Source organism: Cyprinus carpio, chromosome B9, assembly GCF_018340385.1.
Source record: "Cyprinus carpio isolate SPL01 chromosome B9, ASM1834038v1, whole genome shotgun sequence".
Taxonomy (NCBI): domain Eukaryota; kingdom Metazoa; phylum Chordata; class Actinopteri; order Cypriniformes; family Cyprinidae; genus Cyprinus; species Cyprinus carpio.
This window is the reverse complement of record NC_056605.1, coordinates 31,475,813-31,494,458: the sequence shown is the minus strand read 5'-3', so window position 1 is coordinate 31,494,458 and position 18,646 is coordinate 31,475,813. Positions and strand designations below refer to the sequence as shown.

The 18,646-nt window shown below is 41.6% G+C and overlaps 1 pseudogene; it reads right to left on the bottom strand.

The window, feature by feature from the left end:
• Nucleotides 1–11,762: 11,762 nt before the first annotated feature.
• Nucleotides 11,763–18,355, bottom strand: LOC109049776 (annotated as a pseudogene).
• Between the last annotated feature and the right edge of the window lie 291 nt (nt 18,356–18,646).

Here is an 18,646-nt window from a genome sequence, read left to right as displayed (position 1 = left end):
TATATATATATATATATATATAGAGAGAGAGAGAGAGAGAGAGAGAGAGAGATTTTTGTTTATTATATATATTTTTTTGAATTCTTATTATTAGATATTATTGGACATATTTGTATTTTCTTTTCTTTCTTTCTTTTTTTATTTTTTTTTTTTTATTAAAAAAATGTATTTGTATTTTTTTATCAGTGATGTTGACCCATTTCAGGAGTGGACAAAATGACAATTTGAAATCAGTCAGCGCTATAGACATGAACCTTCATATTCAAAAGTAAAGCTTCATAGATATCATAAAGATGTCTCTCTTCCCCTCTCAAGCCCACCTTTCTTGCCACAATTGGTTGATTTTTTCCCCCCAGATTATAAATTTCACCTCTGCTTTTCTGATTTATATTTGTATTTCTACATTTTTCTTCTTTAACATCTTCTTTGTCTCCTCATCCACACTCTCATTCTCCTTCACTCCTATGAACTGAGACCCACAAAAATGTAAGCAGTCTATTGTGACCGAATAAAGGATTTCATATAGTATACCTTGTCAATGTTTTCAGACTCTTCATCTGATCTGTAATGGGGTCACACACAATCCTATTGGCTGGTGTGTGTCATGTGACCCTGCTGGCTCACAGTCGATCACATGACGTGTTTCTACATAAACAGTAGTGTTCAGGCTCTTGAAGCTGATTCACATTCGTACTGGTACTGAGTTACAGATATTCTGTTGTCACTCGTGGGTTGAGATGAACGGTTGGCGAAAATATCATCACAGAAAATATATTGACTGAGATATTGATTTATTTAGGGAAGTTTAATGAATATTTTTAAATAGGACTGCCGATGTTGTAAGAATCCACCCACCAGCGGCCTGGTCGAAGGTTTAATGCGTATTCTGTCTTTTACTTGCGCTTTTGAATTTATCAGGATTTAGTTTAAATTTTAGTCTAGCTCCGTGTTCAATTTGACACCAAGTGATCATTAAATTTAGGCAATATTTCTAATTAAAAGCTGATCACAGATATTGATTATATATTAATTTAGATATTCGAGTATTCTAGAAATCCCATACTTTCAATTCTTCGTTCATTATGGACCAGGTATCACACAGGAATTGAACTCATTGGACCCAGTCAACAATTAGATACTCATACTGTGGTCAATGTGAGGTCACTGCACACTCGCTGTGCGCTCATACTGTGGTCAAAATGTGATTGTTGGGTGAGGTGAGTTTGAAACCAAACAGGCCAAACATGTTGGTAGAGCAGAGAGAATAGTTTGTTGAACGGGTGTGGCAGGCAGAATGCAGGTGGAGTGAGGTCTAAAGCACAGGAGAAACAATTAGAACTCCAAAAAAACACATGACCCAAAAACTGGTCCACAGACACCGGGAAACTTTAGCATAAAAACTGGAGGCAGATGAGTTGATTGGCAGCAGGTGATTCACATTCAGCAATCAGCCACAGAATGGAGTGCATAGCCATGCCCTGGGATACACAGACTCACAAACACACAAGCACAGACACACAAAAAGGAAAAACACAGCTGGCCAAAAATCCAAATCCCTGACACATTCTGTTAACTGTGATCTAAAAGTTCTCTAATATTGGTCAGTAATATCACAAACATGTAGAATTTAATCTTTTATTTCCTTCAAAATATTTCTACAATTCGGTTTCCTTGTTTATTTTGATTTATTTTCAGTTTGGTGTTGGCATTTGACAAACATTTCAATTTAACAGATACATTATGCTTCCGGTGTTGTTTTGGTGACTCCTTTTCGGTTCTTAACTTCGATTTCTTTGTCCCCTTGGAAAGACTTGACACATCCTGAAACACATGATCCTGAGTTATTAATGTAGTCTAGTAATGACCTGATTTGGGAAGTATAACAAATCATAAATAGTGATATGCAACCTAAAGCCAGGGACACACTTAACGACTAGCTAAAACATTGTAAGACTGAACTGAACACACTTATGATTTTAAATGCTGACTGTAAACACCGACTGAACGAAGGCTAACTGGCTCTGATGCGTTTGGGTGTGAGTTGTAAGTATCAAATTACATTCATAATCAGTCTTATACAGTCGTAGTGTGTTCCTGGCTGAGCTGGCAATATGACTGGTTCACACGTAAGGTTACCTGGCTAACACGTGTTCCTGGCTAATTTGCAACCATGGGGCCAGGCCACAGTGCATATTGGCATTATAATGTCAAATCAGTGTATTTGAATAGCAAATAAAGAAACCACTCACCATTGCTCCAGAACACAACAGCAATTCCACTTTCGAATTGCTGTGTAACTAATATAAATCACTATAGTGATGTTCGATCCCTGAATGAATTGTTCTTTAAGCCTGTTCATTCATAGAAAGTAACCAAACTGAATCGAGTTTTAGTTCTGGGCTGATGATGCAAGACGCACAGCTGAAGTTTGCTGACCTGTTCATTAATCCATTGATAAATTATGTTATTAAAACCTTTAAATTCTTGTTGTCACTGATAGCCGTTTGGACAGCGCACCAACATACAGTGCTGTGTGCTGCGGTCGTCATGAGTTCAAATCCTGGCTCGAGGACCTAAACTATCCTATCATAATAAAGGCAAACATGCCAAAAAAAAAAAAAAAAATACCTTGCAAAATCATTTATGTAGAGAAATTAAAAAAAGGAATAATGAGTTGATGTCTCTATATACTCTAGACATGTAAAATATACAGTACAAGCATTTCTGCATCAATGTATGTGTGTTGTAGGTGCAAAACTTTTAGGAATCTTATCCAAGATGTAGATGATCTTATTCCTGGTGAACGATATTTAAACTGCCTCCTTACAACCTTCTCAAAATTAAATTCATAATGAGCTCACGTATTATTCACACTGTGAGGATCGCAGTATGAGGATCCTGTGATCATCGCATGATCTGATGTGTTGACTGAGGAACTTACTCAGAGGATGCAGAGTGGTTATAATACCTTTAAGTGAGCTGCACCCTGCGTGCTCATAACAAAAAGCCTGACCTGATTCAGAAATTAATTAAAATATTCCTGTTTAATCAATTCAGAAATGTAAAAAATAATGTTGAGAACATCTTGTCATCTTATGAGGTATGAATGGGGTTGAAACTATGAAATAAGTGGTTGAAATCACTTATATGGCTATTTCAAATATTTATTATGCAGCATCAAATACTTCATTCTGACTGGCCAATCCATGCAATCAGAATAATATATATCATATTATTATATTATATTATTTAGAAATCCTTATATACAGTATATATATATATATATTTATATATATATATATATATATATATATATATATATATAGATATAGATAGACACACAGGGCTTGACATTAACTTTTTTGCTCACTACCTAATGTGGGTAGTGGTTTTCCAAAGTTCCACTAGCCACACAGCATTTTTACTAGCCACATTTTTGTTGTTGTGAAATTACCTGATAAAAGTTGACTATGGCGTGCTAATATTTACTTGAACTAGATTTACAACCCTTTTAAATGTAAAACCACTGTACACACCCAAATCAAGACTACATAAATGTATAACAATACAGGTCATTATCATTAGCTCTGATAAGGTTGTGTGTAAAGCTCCTTTTTTAAATAAAATCATGTATTAAAATAAAGACATAAAAAGTAGATTCTTATTGCATAATAAAAGTGGTGCATGGATGTAGAAGATTAATAAAAAAGATTTATAAATTATAACTGATTAATAGATTAATAAAAAACTAAAAAAAAAAAAAAAACCAATTAGCATTAGAAACACTGTCTGGTTAAATATCAGAATCAGACTCAGAATTACTTTATTGAACCACACTGGGAAATTCTTTGTTACAAGTTGCAATGGAAAGTTGGTCATATATATATATATATATATTTGTAAAATGGCACAGTTTTTTTAAATACACGTTTAACATCAGTCAGTCAAGCTTTATAATAATCAAGTATTATTTAATATAACTTAAGTAATTAGAAGTAAATTTTGATAACCATGTTTGAATGCATATTAATCATTTTAACTGAACATTTTAACTTGAGAGGTGGCTGTTTTTTCTGTCATTCAATGTTTCTGACCAAAATAAAAAATGGAAAAAAAAAAAATAAAATACTGATAGAATAATAATAATAATACGAATTCTAATAACAAGAACTATAAAACGCACTAAGGATCACTAAAGATTAATGAGCTGCTGGATTCAGGTTTTGTGCGTTCGCTCGAACTGATTTGCTGAAATCAAAACAGGGACAATAATAGGTGAGCGTCAGCCAATAAGATTGTCGTTTGCGCATTAACACCACCCACTACCGGAAAACCCGGCAGTTCTTGAAAGCTGAAGACTTCCATAGGAACACCGTTATTTTGACAGGAAAATACAACAAAGAATATTGCTTAAATGTAGCGAGTCAATTCACTCTCTCTCTCTCTCTCTCTCTCTCTCTCTCTCTCTCTCTCTCTCTCTCTCTCTCTGTTGCATGCTGGGAGTCGGTAAGAGTGGTGGTGGTTGTGGTGAGAGCTGCTGTGTGAGTGGTGAGAGTTTCTAAATCTTGCTTTTTTCATATTTACTTTTTCTTTTCTTTCCAGAAAATACATGGTTTAGAAGGTAAATTGTAAAATAGTTGTATATTGGTAATTGTGTGGAAGAATGGCGTCTCTTGATGAGACGCCACCATTATCCCTCCGTAATGGTTTCAGGTGCGTTCCTGAGGGTAATGCCACAGTGGAGGATGTGTTAATTGCAGTTGGGGATCAGATTGGTCATGAGAATATTGTATCGGCATCACAAATTAATCAGGCTGTTGTTGTTTTCTTGAAGGAACAAAATTTAGTTAATCGGCTAGTAGTAACTGGCCTTACTGTTAAAGATGCTTTTGTGCAACTCTCACCATTGTATACATTAACAACGAAAGTAACAGTTTCAAATATCCCCCCTTTCGTATCCAATGACGTTTTGCAACGTGAGTTAGCGTGCTTTGGAAAAGTTGTAAGTCCCTTTAAAACTGTTGCGCTTGGATGTAAACATCCAGCTCTGAAACATGTTGCGTCTTTCAGACGGTACGTTTACATGGTGCTAGAATCACCTGAGAATACATTGGATATTAATTTCCGTGTGAAACATGAGGGAAGGTTATATATGGTCTATGCAACTACTGGCAGCATAAGATGTTTTGAGTGCGGGGACATCAGGCACAAGCGCCTTACGTGTCCACACAAGAATACAGGTGCGGAGAATGCGGCAGGATTAGAGGATGGGCTCGCAAATAATAGCATTGATGCGGCCCAAGAGGAGCCTGTTCCACTCGTTGAGGTGAGTGATATTAATTCAGATGCTGCGTTACTGGCTGTTGATACTATAAATGATGCTGAGGTAGCCAATGTAGGCCCAAAGAGTAGCGTGACTGATTTAGTTTCTGATGTTAATACTGATGAAGTAGCCAGTACTAGTTGTACTAAACAATTGGAAAGTGCAAATGAAGAAAAATCGTATGTAGGTATCTTGAATAATGAGGATATGGAGGAGGAGCAATCTGATGATAATGAGTCACAAGTTTCTATGTGTGAAAATGATGGTAGTTCACATGGATTTACATTAAATGCGTCTCAGGCAGTTTTTCTCAGGAGGTCTCAATAAAGATTCCTTGTATAGTCTGGAACAAATCAATAGTTTTCTGGATGAAACGTATGTTAGACAAATTGACATAAATTACTTCTTCTCTGATGTAGACAAATTTGTTTAATCTGTGATGTTTTATCTGTTGGAGTTGAGGAACTTAGTGAGAAGAAGCGTTTTCGGCTGAAAAAGCATCTTACCACTATAAGAAAAGGTAAAGCAATGAATAGGAGAAAGAGCAAATCAAAAATCTAAAATCATGTATTACACGGTGTCCTTTCTTCGCTTTTCTATCATGATTCACTCTTTATTTCCAATCTTAATTTTGTGTATGGAGGTTTTGAGGATTGGCTCTTTAAATATTAATGGTGGGAGGGATAGTGTAAAGCGGGCTATAGTCTATGAAACAATTGAACAAAAAAAGCTTGATATTGTCTTTCTCCAAGAAACTCACAGTGATTTAATGAATGAAGTTGAGTGTAATTTGTGGTGGAGAGGAAATAAAATACTTAGTCATGGAACAAATTTAAGCAGGGGGGTGGGAATATTTTTCTCTTCAATCATAAGGGTTGATATTATAAGTACAGAGGAACAAGTGAAGGGTCGTTTGTATAGTTAAAGCTCAAATTCAAGGAATGCTTGTTTTTCTTATAAATATTTATGCACCAACAGTCGGACAGGAATGCCTAAATTTTTAAAATATACTTAATGAGAGTCTTAAAAAGTGTTCCAGTGAAGCATGTGTTGTCATTGGTGGAGACTGGAACTGCACTATAAATTTTACTATAGATCGTAATACTGAAGAACCTTATACACAGTCCTCAAGTGCATTGTCAAAACTTATAAAATAATTCCAGCTATTAGATATGTGGAGAATTAAACACCCCAATGATAGACAGTATACATGGATTAAGGCTTTTAATAATCGAGTAAGTGCTGCCCGACTAGATAGATTCTATGTGTCAAAATCTTTTAACAGTAGAGTAATTGAGTGTTGCATTTGTCCTGTGGGTTTTTCTGATCATCATTTAATTATTATGACAATGAACATGTCAAATGCACCTAGAAACTGTTTGTTCACTGGTTTGCACTCTATATGCCATGTGCCTTGCGTGCTTTTATTTAACCTTATTTTATTTTATTTTTTCTTTTATGTCTTTTTTACAAGTTTATCTTATATTTATATTTGATCTAGATTTTTAGGCTTATCCGGTTAGTGTTATCGGTATGCCACCGGGGGTCTGAGAGTAACGCAAATTTCGATGCGGTTTACTGGCATTGTAGAAAATCTGTGTACTGGCATTTTAATGTAAAATTGCTGCAGTTGTGACAATTTTGTTTTCTTTTGGGATGTTTGGAAAAAAGAAAAGGTTTCTTTTGAAAACTTGAAACAATGGTGGGATGTAGGCAAGACTCAAATAAAAAAATTCTGTCAGCAGTATACAGCCAACTGTAGTAGTAGAATAAAGAATGTGATTGAAACACTTGAAAAGCAAATGAATTTAATGGAATTGCAGTTGGTTAATGCACACAATTCTATACTGTACAATGATTTGCAAACAAAAAAGAGAGAGCTTAGTCTAGTCTTAAATGAGAAGTTAAAGGAGCCTTGATAAGATCCCGTTTCATGTCATTGGCAGAAATGGATGCACCAACTTCTTTCTTCTTTAATCTGGAATATAAGGCGGCTCAACAAAAACAAATGCCATGTCTTAAACTCCCTGATGGGAGGATAACGTCTAAGACTGTAGAAATGAGAAAACAATGCTGTGGATTTTTATTCAAGCCTTTATGCTGCAGAGAACTGTGTAAATGGTGATTGTGTGTGTATGATTCTTCTTGTTCTTGGTCTTCTTGAGTCTGGTTCTAAAACTGTCCTGGATGCTGGTATAACATTTGAGGAAGTTACTGCTGCTGTGCGACAACTTAATTCAGGACGATCCCCTGGATTAGATGGACTGCCAGCAGACTTTTATAAAAGTTTTTGGAACTTCATTGGACACGATTATTTTGATGTTTTATGTGAATCTATAAGAGAAGGTGGGGGCGTGGTTTAGCTAAGTCTGCAGCGGGAGAGAGAATCAGGAGACGAATGGTGAGTGAGTGGTTTGGACGGAAATAATCAACACCTGTGTCTTGTTTCAGTAATTGGCGTGGAGAGAGTATATAATGCCAGGAGAAACAGGAGTAGGGGAGAGAGACCCGGAAGAAGTAACCCGGAAGTGATTACGATAGCATGTTTATGTTGGTGTAGGAGACACCGTGAGCTTTAGAAAGAGTGTGTTTATTAAATAAAGATCGTCAGCAGTCACGCCGACCCCTTGTCCTCTTCCTTTCCACCCACAAACTCTCTACACTGGTGCCGAAACCCGGGAAGGAAGAAGGAGTGCCGCCGCCATGCAAAACCCGTCCTCCACGCCATTTGTGGAAGGCATCTTATCCCTCGCGGCCCTGCATCAAGAACAACATCAGGCCCTGCTGGACTTAAGAACTGACCAGGAGAGGTGGTTCCATGCCATTCTGCAAGCCCAGCAGGAGGACCGCGAGAGTTTCCGGAACTGGATTGACCGGGAGATTCGTGCCGAAGCCACCGGACCGCCCGCAGTCCCTGCTCACTTGCCCCTACACAAGATGGGACCGCAAGATGACCCTGAAGCATTCTTGGAGTTATTCGAGAAGTCAGCTGAAATGTGCGGGTGGCCCCGCAACCAATGGCCAGTGCGCCTTATTCCCCTGCTCTCGGGCGAGTCCCAAGTGGCCGCACAACAGCTTCTGGTATCAAACCTATTGGTCTTCGACGACCTGAAGATGGCCATCATCCAGCGGGTCGGCCGGAGCCCCGAACAACAAAGTCAGTGCTTCCGGTCCCTGGACTTGGAGGACTCCGGTCGGCCCTTCGCGATGGCCCAACCGGGGACGGGGCAGGACGGGACTGACCAGGGACACTTCGCGAGTCCAAGAGCCCCGTCCAGGGGGGCGGGACTAATGGCTGCCAGAGGGGACAGCACTTCTGTTTCTCCGCTCTCTCCACACCAATCATTCAACCCACTCCCTGCCACTGGGGCGGCGGGGAGGTCTGGGCCGGCCTGTTGGCATTGTGGGGACCCGGAGCATTTCATGGACAGATGTCCAGTGATGGAGGTGGGGATGATGATCCGGGTCCCGGATGTCCCACAGGCTGCCCCCGGTCAGGCAGGCGGATACCAAATACCTGTGAGTATCAAGGGGGGTACTTATCCGGCTTTGGTGGATTCAGGATGTAACCAAACCTCGATTCATCAAAGCCTGATTCAACCGGGGACATTGGATACAAGCCACGTGGTTAAGGTGCGGTGCATGCATGGGGATGTGGTGGAGTATCCCGTAGTGCCAGTCATTATCCAATTCCGGGGACAAAAGCATAGCGTTGAGGTGGCGGTTAATCCGCACCTCTGGCATCCGATAATTCTGGGAACGGATTGGCCCGCATTTACGGTTTTATTGGGGTCTTTATGCACGGATGCCTCTTGGGGGAATAAGGCACGGAAAGGGGATGAGACATTAAAGCATGCTTTCCAACAGGTCCGTACCATCGACGGCCAGCCTCTCCATCCTGCCCACTCGCTCACCTATCCGTATTTTGCCATTTTAAAAGATTGGTTGTATCGGGTGACCCAAGACGCTCGGACAAAAGAAGATACAACCCAGTTGTTAATTCCAAGGAGCTGCAGGGAAATGCTTTTCCAAGCGGCTCATTCTAATCCAATGGCAGGCCACTTGGGATAGGCAGCAACACTGAATCGCCTCATGACCCTTTTTTTTTGGCCGGGCATTCACGAGAATGTGTGCAGGTGGTGCGCGTCTTGTCCCTTCGAGAGAATTGTTATGGACCTCATCGGGCCATTAGAGCGAACTGCAAGGGGACATCATTTTGTTTTAAACATAGTCGATTATGCAACACGATATCCTGAGGCAGTGGCACTCCGCAAACATTTCAGCTAAGAGTGTTGCAGACGCGCTGTTTCGTTTAATCTCCCGGGTGGGGGTTCCGAAAGAAATCCTCACCGATCAAGGCACGGCGTTTATGTCATGTACTTTATGTGAATTTTATGAATTATTGGGCATTAAATCGATTCGGACCAGCGTCTATCACCCACAGACCGACGGCCTGGTCGAATGCTTTAATCGCATGCTTAAGTCAATGATTTGTAAATTCGTTCAAGAAGACGCCAAGAATTGGGATAAGTGGTTAGAGCCCTTGTTGTTCGCTGTGCGAGAAGTCCCGCAAGCCTCCACAGGGTTTTCCCCCTTCGAGCTTCTCTACGGACGTCAGGCCCGAGGGGTGCTAGATGTCCTGAGAGAAACTGGGGAGGAGGGTCCATCTCAAAGTAAGAATGAAATTCAGTATGTGCTGGACTTGAGAACAAAACTCCACACTTTGGGGCGGCTATCGATGGAGAATTTGTTACAAGCTCAGGACAGACAGAGGCTGTATAACAAGGGAATTAAATTACGCAAATTTGCACTGGGAGAGAAAGAACTTGTATTACTCCCAACGTCAAGCTCCAAGTTACTGGCAAAGTGGCAGGGACTGTTTGAGTTCGCAAGGCAAGTCGGAGACCTCGATTATGAGGTAATATGGTCGGATAGGAATGGGGCACGTCAAATAAATCACCTCAATCTCCTAAAAAAATGGAATGAGGCAGAATCAGTGATGTTGGCAACGGTGATTAGTGGAGAGGAGGATCTTGGGCCAGAGGCAAATGTCAAAACACAATCCCTCGCCCTGGCCCCAGGTGGAGATCACCTCTCGCTGTCCCAGCTCACTGATTTAACGAGACTACAGGCAGAATTTGCGGACGTGTTTTCGCCCCTAACGGGCCATACTAACCTGATTCAGCACCATATTGAGACTGAGCCGGGCGTGGTAGTTCGCAGCCGACCGTATCGCTTGCCTGAGCACAAGAAAAAGGTAGTTCAGGCTGAATTAGGCGCGATGCTTGAGATGGGAGTAATAGAAGAATCCAACAGTAACTGGGCGAGCCCGATAGTTTTAGTTCCGAAAACAGATGGCTCAGTCCGTTTCTGTGTGGATTACCGCAAGGTGAATGCTGTGTCGAAATTTGACGCGTATCCAATGCCGCGGGTTGACGAATTGCTTGATCGGCTCAGCACGGCTCGTTTTTATTCGACATTGGACTTAACAAAGAGATATTTGCAGATCCCCTTGTCTCCATTATCCAAAGAAAAGACACAATGGCGTTTGGATTACACCAATTTGTTACCCTTCCGTTCGGGCTGTTCGGGGCACCGGCCACCGGCTCATGGATAAGATTCTGCGGCCCCATGCTGCATATGCGGCTGCCTACTTAGATGATATCATTATATTTAGTAATGATTGGCAGTGCCATATGCAGCATCTGAGGGCTGTCTTGAGATCGCTGAGAGTGTCTGGATTTACGGCCAACCCGAAGAAGTGTGCGATTGGGCGTGTGGAAGTAAGGTATCTGGGCTTCCACTTGGGGCATGGACATGTGCATCCCCAAATTGACAAGACAGCCGCTGTTGCGACCTGTCCACGTCCCAAGACCAAAAAGGAGGTAAGACAGTTCCTGGGGCTGGCGGGATATTATAGACAGTTTGTACCTAATTATTCAGACCTCACCTGCCCGTTGACTGATCTTACTAAAAAGGAGGCACCAGAGATGGTCCAGTGGACAGAGCCGTGTCAGCAGGCCTTTACCCAGGTGAAGGCTGCTCTATGTGGTGGGCCGTTGTTACACTCTCCTGATTTTTCTCTCCCTTTGGTGTTGCAGACAGACATGTCGGACAGGGGGCTGGGTGCAGTCCTGTCTCAGGAGATAGAGAGGGGGGAACGGCCGGTGCTGTACATTAGTCGCAAGCTCTCTAAGAGAGAGACTAAGTACAGCACCATTGAAAAGGAATGCCTTGCCATCAGGTGGGCCATCCTCACTCTCCGCTATTATCTCCTGGGACGGGAATTCACCCTCTGTTCGGACCACGCTCCACTGCAGTGGCTCCACCGCATGATAGATACCAACGCGCGGATCATTCGTTGGTATCTGGCTCTACAGCCTTTTAAGTTCAAAGTGATCCACAGGCCGGGTGTTCAGATGGCTGTGGGGGGGGGGGGGGGGGGGATGATCTGCAGGCCGGATGGGGCATTATGGGTATTTGTTTAGAGTTGATTTATGTGATATTTATGTGCCTGACGATGTGGTGGAACTGGGCTCCACACCAGCCTCATGGCGCCAGCATTCCCCGGACAGTGTACTGCTCTCCTGGTCGCAGGCAGAATGAACCTGCGGTCGTAACACTAACACTTCAAATCAATGACCGGCTGGGCCTCCTCACCCGATTGCCAGTTAAGCTGCCACGATACAGCGGCTTGACGCCCCTGGAGCCCTACCTGGTGCAGGTCAACCTGGCCGCTCTCCATGACGGATGGAGCTGCGAGGAGACCGCGACTCACTTGGCCCTCACCTTGGAGGGTCCTGTATTTTAGGTCCTCATCGATCTGTCCCCTGATGAGAACCTCCGCAGAGCAGGGAGGAGCTGACTAACCGACGTTCGACAAGTGAGGGGGAATTCACCGCTGACATCCGGGTCTACCCCCGGAAGGGCTACCCTACCTTCCCGGCCACAGCGAGGGAAGAGCTGAGTCTCCACGCTTTCCTGCGGGGCCTTACACCTGAGTGGCTCCACCAGCATGTCCGCCTGTTGTCACCCCGAGATCTGAGTGAGGCACTGAGAGAGGCTGAGCGAGCTGAGGAGGTGCTACAGGCTGTGCCGGCGCTAGGTCAATCTCTGATCCAGCTGATAAGAGCAGCCGAACGAGAGGTGGACGGGGTCCATCCTGAGGACGAGGAGGTCAACCGGGCCCAACCAGCGGTGTCCCCCTGACAGAGGTCGATACTAGACCGCTGCTTCTGCTGTGGAGAACCGGGGAACCTTGCCAGGGACTGCACTGCCTCTCACCCCTGTCCCCGGAGAACATCACCCCCGGGAAAGTGAGTGAGACAGTGAGGGGACCCTCACCCCATTCTTTGGCACCTCTTCACAACGACTGCCCTACTGTGGGGCGGCTGGAGCCGGCCATTTCGGGAACTCCAAGACAGTGCAGCGGCTGCAGCAGCGGTTCTACTGGCAAGGGTGTCAGCAGGATGCAGAGCTGCACGTTCACTGCTGCGATGACAGGATCAGAGACTGATTTAAACAAGCGAGTCAGTTACATTAATTTATTAATCTATTGGGAAACATAAACAAAATCCAGGGTTACCTCTCTTTTAGACCAATGTATTTCCATGACTTAAACCCTAATTATTATGACCAAACATTTAACCTTTCATTATTGAAATCATATAATCACATTTTTAATGTAAAAAACAAAAAAGTTCAAGGGATTACCAAATTTTTTTCAGAAACTGAGTCAAACTTTTAAAGAGTTTTCCATGAGTCCCAGACACACTGATAATTTGTTCTGAGAATCAGATTTGTAAATGGCTTTAATCAAGTATTTCTATAGTAAGTATTTATATTTCATTTAAAACTGATGTGGATTAAAAAAGAACATTTACATCCATTTACATCAATGAATAAACTATCATTTAACCTCTATAACTGAAATCAATCTTTCATTTAGTCTCAAGAAGAACAAATATTGAAATTATGATACGGATTAAATATTGGAAACATGATGACAGTAAAAGATGAAAGCAGGTCTATCCAGAACTACAGGTGTAACGTTTACTGACTATTGAATGGTAAGATCCTCAGAGAGTAACTACTGAAGAAAGGAAAGAGTGTGTCAGTGAAGTTGGTTTTTGTTGTTTTTTGTTGTTTGTAGGATCAGAGAATGACACCGTTCCTCTGTCATAGTCCAGATCAACTCTCACACGCTCAACATCCTGTTTAACAGGAATACCAGCCCAATCAGACCATCTGTACTGCACACTCCAGACATCAGTGTCAAAGAAAACACCTCCCTTTCTTTGGTTTGATGCTGTAGTTACTCCAAGGCTCCACCATTGACTCTCTTTAACCTCCACATCCCAGCAGTGTGTTCCTGAGTTAAAGCCCTCTGAACCCAGAACACAGAGATACCCGTCAAATCTCTCTGGATTCTCAGGGAGTGGTTGTTTATTCCCTCTGTTTCTCACACTGGTCAGATCATCAGAAAGGAGGAGACGTGGATCTGCAGTGTTTGGATCCAGAATCACAGGAGCTGATGAGACACAATCAACAGCTGCTTTTATTCTGATGTTCATATAATGATCAAGAGTGAACCATACACAGATTATTATGAATTATGACACTCGTTCTATTAATCAAACACATCAGACACTTTCCTCTGATCACAGTCAGTTAGAGCTGTATGATTAATCGTTTAAAGATTGTGATCTCAATTCAAACACCCACGCAGTTTCATTTCTAAATGACAACATTCGCCATGTTTATTAAACCTTTGAAAAAAAAAATTGACGAATTGCTTGATCGGTTTGTTTACTGACTCAGAGAGATCAGTTATCATGTTTAGGTGAGAAACAGCTTCACAAACAACACAAAGTATTATTCCTGTCTTTCAGTCATTCATATTATCACAGAAATACTGGGATAAACATTTATAGTTCAGATATAAACACTGAAGTCTATGACAGCGATCAAAATAGGGCAAATCATGTTTTGAAAGTAAATGGTGCTTCAAATAATATTTATGTCGATTGCATTGTTGGCGACAAGTGACTGTTAAAAAATGTATTTGTCATTGAACACTGTTCAATAGATTGCATCAATTAATATTTTGTCACAAATTTTGTTTTGTTCAGAATCGTGATCTCTATTTGAGAGCGAAAAAAAAATGTAATGATTCTCTGGGGGAACCCGCAATGCATACCAGCAAGAGATCAGCCGCCAATTATTAATTAAGCTATTAACACCAGGGGCAGTGTGGAAGATGGAACTAGACCTGGGAAGGCAGCTCCAGTTCCCACAGGAGATATGCAGCACCACATTAAGACCAGACATGGTGCTCTGGTCTGCAGCTGTGAAGTTAGTGATACTGATTGAGCTGACAGTGCCATGGGAGGAGGGACTGGGAGCTGCCTATGAGAGAAAGAAGGCAAACTATGCAGACTTGGTCTCAGAGTGCAGAGAAAGTGGATGGAGTGTGAGGCTGTACCCGGTAGAGGTGGGAGCCAGAGGCTTTGCGGGCAGATCAATATCATGCCTGCTCAAGGACCTGGGACTACGGGGAGCCACACTGAGCAGATCCACCAAAGAGCTCTCTGAGGAAGCGGAGAAAGCAAGCCACTGGCTCTGGCTGAAATGACGATACAAGGCTTGGGGAGTAATATCCAATTAGGTTTTGCTGCAGGGGGTGTCAGGGAGACGTCCCTGTTCACTGCCCCACCACCAGGAGATGTTCTGGGTTAAGGGGCAAAATGTCAATGAGCGGTGGTCCCCAGCTGAAGACCCTGCAGCAAAACCACGTGGTATGCGGTCAGGTTTAGGCCTGCCTCAGGGAAGAGGATGCCCCTGCCATGCATAGTCCACCATAGGCACCGTAGGAGGTGCGACAGACCTAAGGTCCAGCAGAAAGAACACCTCACTGCAATGAATAATGAAATCTGTAAATACTCCCTCATGCGTCACTTCCAGTGTATGTGTAACGGCACAGATCTTCTCCAGACTCACTGTTTTGGACGATGTCCTGCATCTTCTTCCAGACTCTGAAGGGCAGGTTGCCCAAGTATCGTGGCACATGAATCAAAGCTCCAGAAGGCATCTGTGGATCCGGCTGTGATGAGATCTGGACTCTGGAAGAACATTCAGGATCAGAATTGCAGTGGCTTTGGATCAGAAGCAGAGATAGCAGAGACACCAGCAGATCACTCACCTTTCCATCGTGATTGGAAACTCCTGCAGAACAAACACACCATTTATCATCAAGAACTCAATCAATCAATCATCAATCAATCAATCAATGGATGATCTGAAATCAGACCTTTAGAAAGACGTCATTGGCTTTCATCATCTCCTCCGTGTCTTTGATTGTGTGTGAAAGAGCTGAGATGTGTCTGTTCATCTCCTCCAGCTTCTCCTTCATCATCTGCTCCTTCTGCTCCTCTTCCTCTCTCAGTGCAGTGATTGTAGCTTCTTCTTCATCTCTGAGAAACTGATGAAGCTTCTCAAACTGCTGTTTAATCTGACGCTCCGTGTGCTCAGCTTGAGACTGAAATCAAACCACATTCACTTCAATCATCTCAATCAACAAGCTTCAACACATCACATCATTCAGATCCAAGAGAAACTCAGACACAGACATATAACAGATCCAGAAGCAGATTGCTGCTCGTCATTTACAAAAATAATAATGATCCTACACCTGTACTGAAAACGACTCTTGATTCTGTTTCCTCACCTTGATGTGTTGAAGTGTTTTCTCAAACTCTCCTTTAATGTTTTCTCTCTTTTTAAGTTTCTCTTGTAAGGACTTCAGTGCTGTATTGATCTCCTCCTAGAATTGAACAAAATGAAAAAATATAAAACACCATACAGTGAAGTGAAAAAGTATTCCAGAAATTATTACAAAGAACTTGATTGAAATACATAAATCTGGAAAGGTTACAAAACCATTTCAAAGGTTTTTTGAATCCAAAGAACCACAGTGAGAGCCATTATCTTCAAATAAAAAACAAAACAAAAACCTTGGCACAGTAGCAAACCTTGACAGTAGTAAGTGACTCAGTATGGGGGCAAATACTTTTTACAGTAGAATTTATGTCATATGAAGTTGAGTAAAATGCCAGAGAGAAATATTGAGTGCATGTATGTTATGATATTTGTGTTTATGATGATTTATTGTTCTTTACATTTGAAACAAGAGACATTTTCAAATATACCTTATATGACGAACCCACTTCACTTATTGGTCTGAATTTGTGATTGTCATGTTGTTCTGAATCTCTGCACACGACGCACGCAGGCAGTTTGTCCTCCAGACAGAAGAGTTTGAGTTTCTCACTGTGTAAACTGCAGATCTCCTCAGATCCTGATGAACGTCTCTCATTTCTCTCCTTCAGGAACGACTCACACAAGTTTTGTAACGCCAGATTTACTGGAGGAAACTCTTTTGAGAATCTTCTCCTGCAGACAGGACACTCCTGAGTTTTCTTGGTTCTCCAGAACTTTTGAAGACACTCCTTACAGACACTGTGACTACATGATAAAAGAACAGGAGTCTTGAAGATTTCAAAGCACACGGGACAATTATAGTCATATTTGGCTGATGAAGCCATTTTCACTGTTTGTGCTCCAGCAACCTAAACTTTACTTTCTCTTTCTGAACGATGGTTTCAAAAATTAAAAACCATGAGAATCACAAAGATCTGCTGTCTGTTCAAAACAAACTTGTCCACTGATGGCTGAATCTTTTTTACTTTTTCTCTAAGAAAAGAAAATCAGCATGGCAAAGGAGAAATAACAAGTCAGTCTTTTCCTGGTAAATGTTGTATGTGGGTGGAGTTTCTGATCACCTTGGGGTATGTAAACAGCTCTAATGACAACATTAGGATTTCTTTAGATTACATTTGAATAACATGCATTCAAAATTAACTTGCATTGAAACTTTCTCAAGTGTAATGCTAGAAAACTTTAAATCACACAAAAGAGAACAATGAAAAGCACATGTTAAAAAAAACCTCAAGACACCTCATTTGGGTTTAATGTATTGGTCTTTCTAAAGCAGAGTTGGGTAGAGTCTCAGTCTCAGACGTCACACCCACGGACCGTTGGCTGAAAGTCCAATGCATATGGCACACAAAATTGGAAACACTTCAGAAGTTTTGAAGTCGGCATCGGATTGGTTGAATTACTCAGGATTTCCGGGAAGATGTGTGTGTCACGTTCTTTAACGTTTCGCCTGAATTCCCCCATCAAAGAAGAAAGCCGTTGTGTTTACAGCTGTGGCGATGAGCGCTTATCAGGATCAATTAAACGCTGGATTGTCAAAAGTATGTGAAAAATGTAAAGTTCACAGGCTAGACTCTTTAAAATATGTCGGTCTGTTATAGTGGCGACATTTCCACACCCCTAAACATGACGCTGCATAAAACAAAATGTGATTGGTTGCTTTTTTAGGCTAGGACACACTAAGCCGACTTCAAAGAACTAGCAAAAAAAAAAAAAAATCAGCTGGTGTTGTTGCCTTGCGTTGGCAGCGTCTGGTCAAAAGCTGCACATAAACACACTGCTCAGACTTCAGCCGACTGCAAACTAACACATGAGTGCTGTGCCTGCATGAGAGGAATTAGCTGTCTTTATTAGCAGCTATCAACAGTATATATTCAAGATTTAAAAGGAGAAACCAAAGCAAGAATGTACAAGATATACACAGATATATGAAACATAAACAAAAGCAGCATGTGTTTACCATTCTGAATATCAGTTATGTTGATAATTTTCTTCATTTTAAGTGGCTTGGCCAACGTCCAAAGGCCGACTGTCGTCTTGGCATGTCCCGGGCTTTACCTGTCAGTTATATGGCATCTTGGGTGATCCTTGGCCATTCAAAGTGGTTTCCAGACCTTCTGCTGTCAGTCTTAAGGTCTGGCTACGCAAGACTATGGGTAGAGCAACCAAAAACTCAAGTAAAAGTACTTTTAGAAACGAGTGTTCATTTCTTATTCTGTGATAGTAGCACATTTTTAATATATAAATTAGTAAATATCTATTGATTTTTGATATATTATTTTGTGATTGTAGCAGTTTAATTAATGTTATTTTAGTGTTTTGTAGTATTTTTGTTTTTGTATTTTTGGTCTTTAATAATCTTTTTTTTTTGAACTTTTTTTGAATGAATTTACTCTTCTTGTGAACACAAAGAAAGCCATATACAGTAGGTCTGAAAGAACATGAGTAAGTGATGACAGATCTTTAAAGTCCCCGTGAAATCAAAATGGAAGTTTATTGTTTTTTAGTATGAATATATCAGCATTAAAGTTAGCTATAAACTAGTTT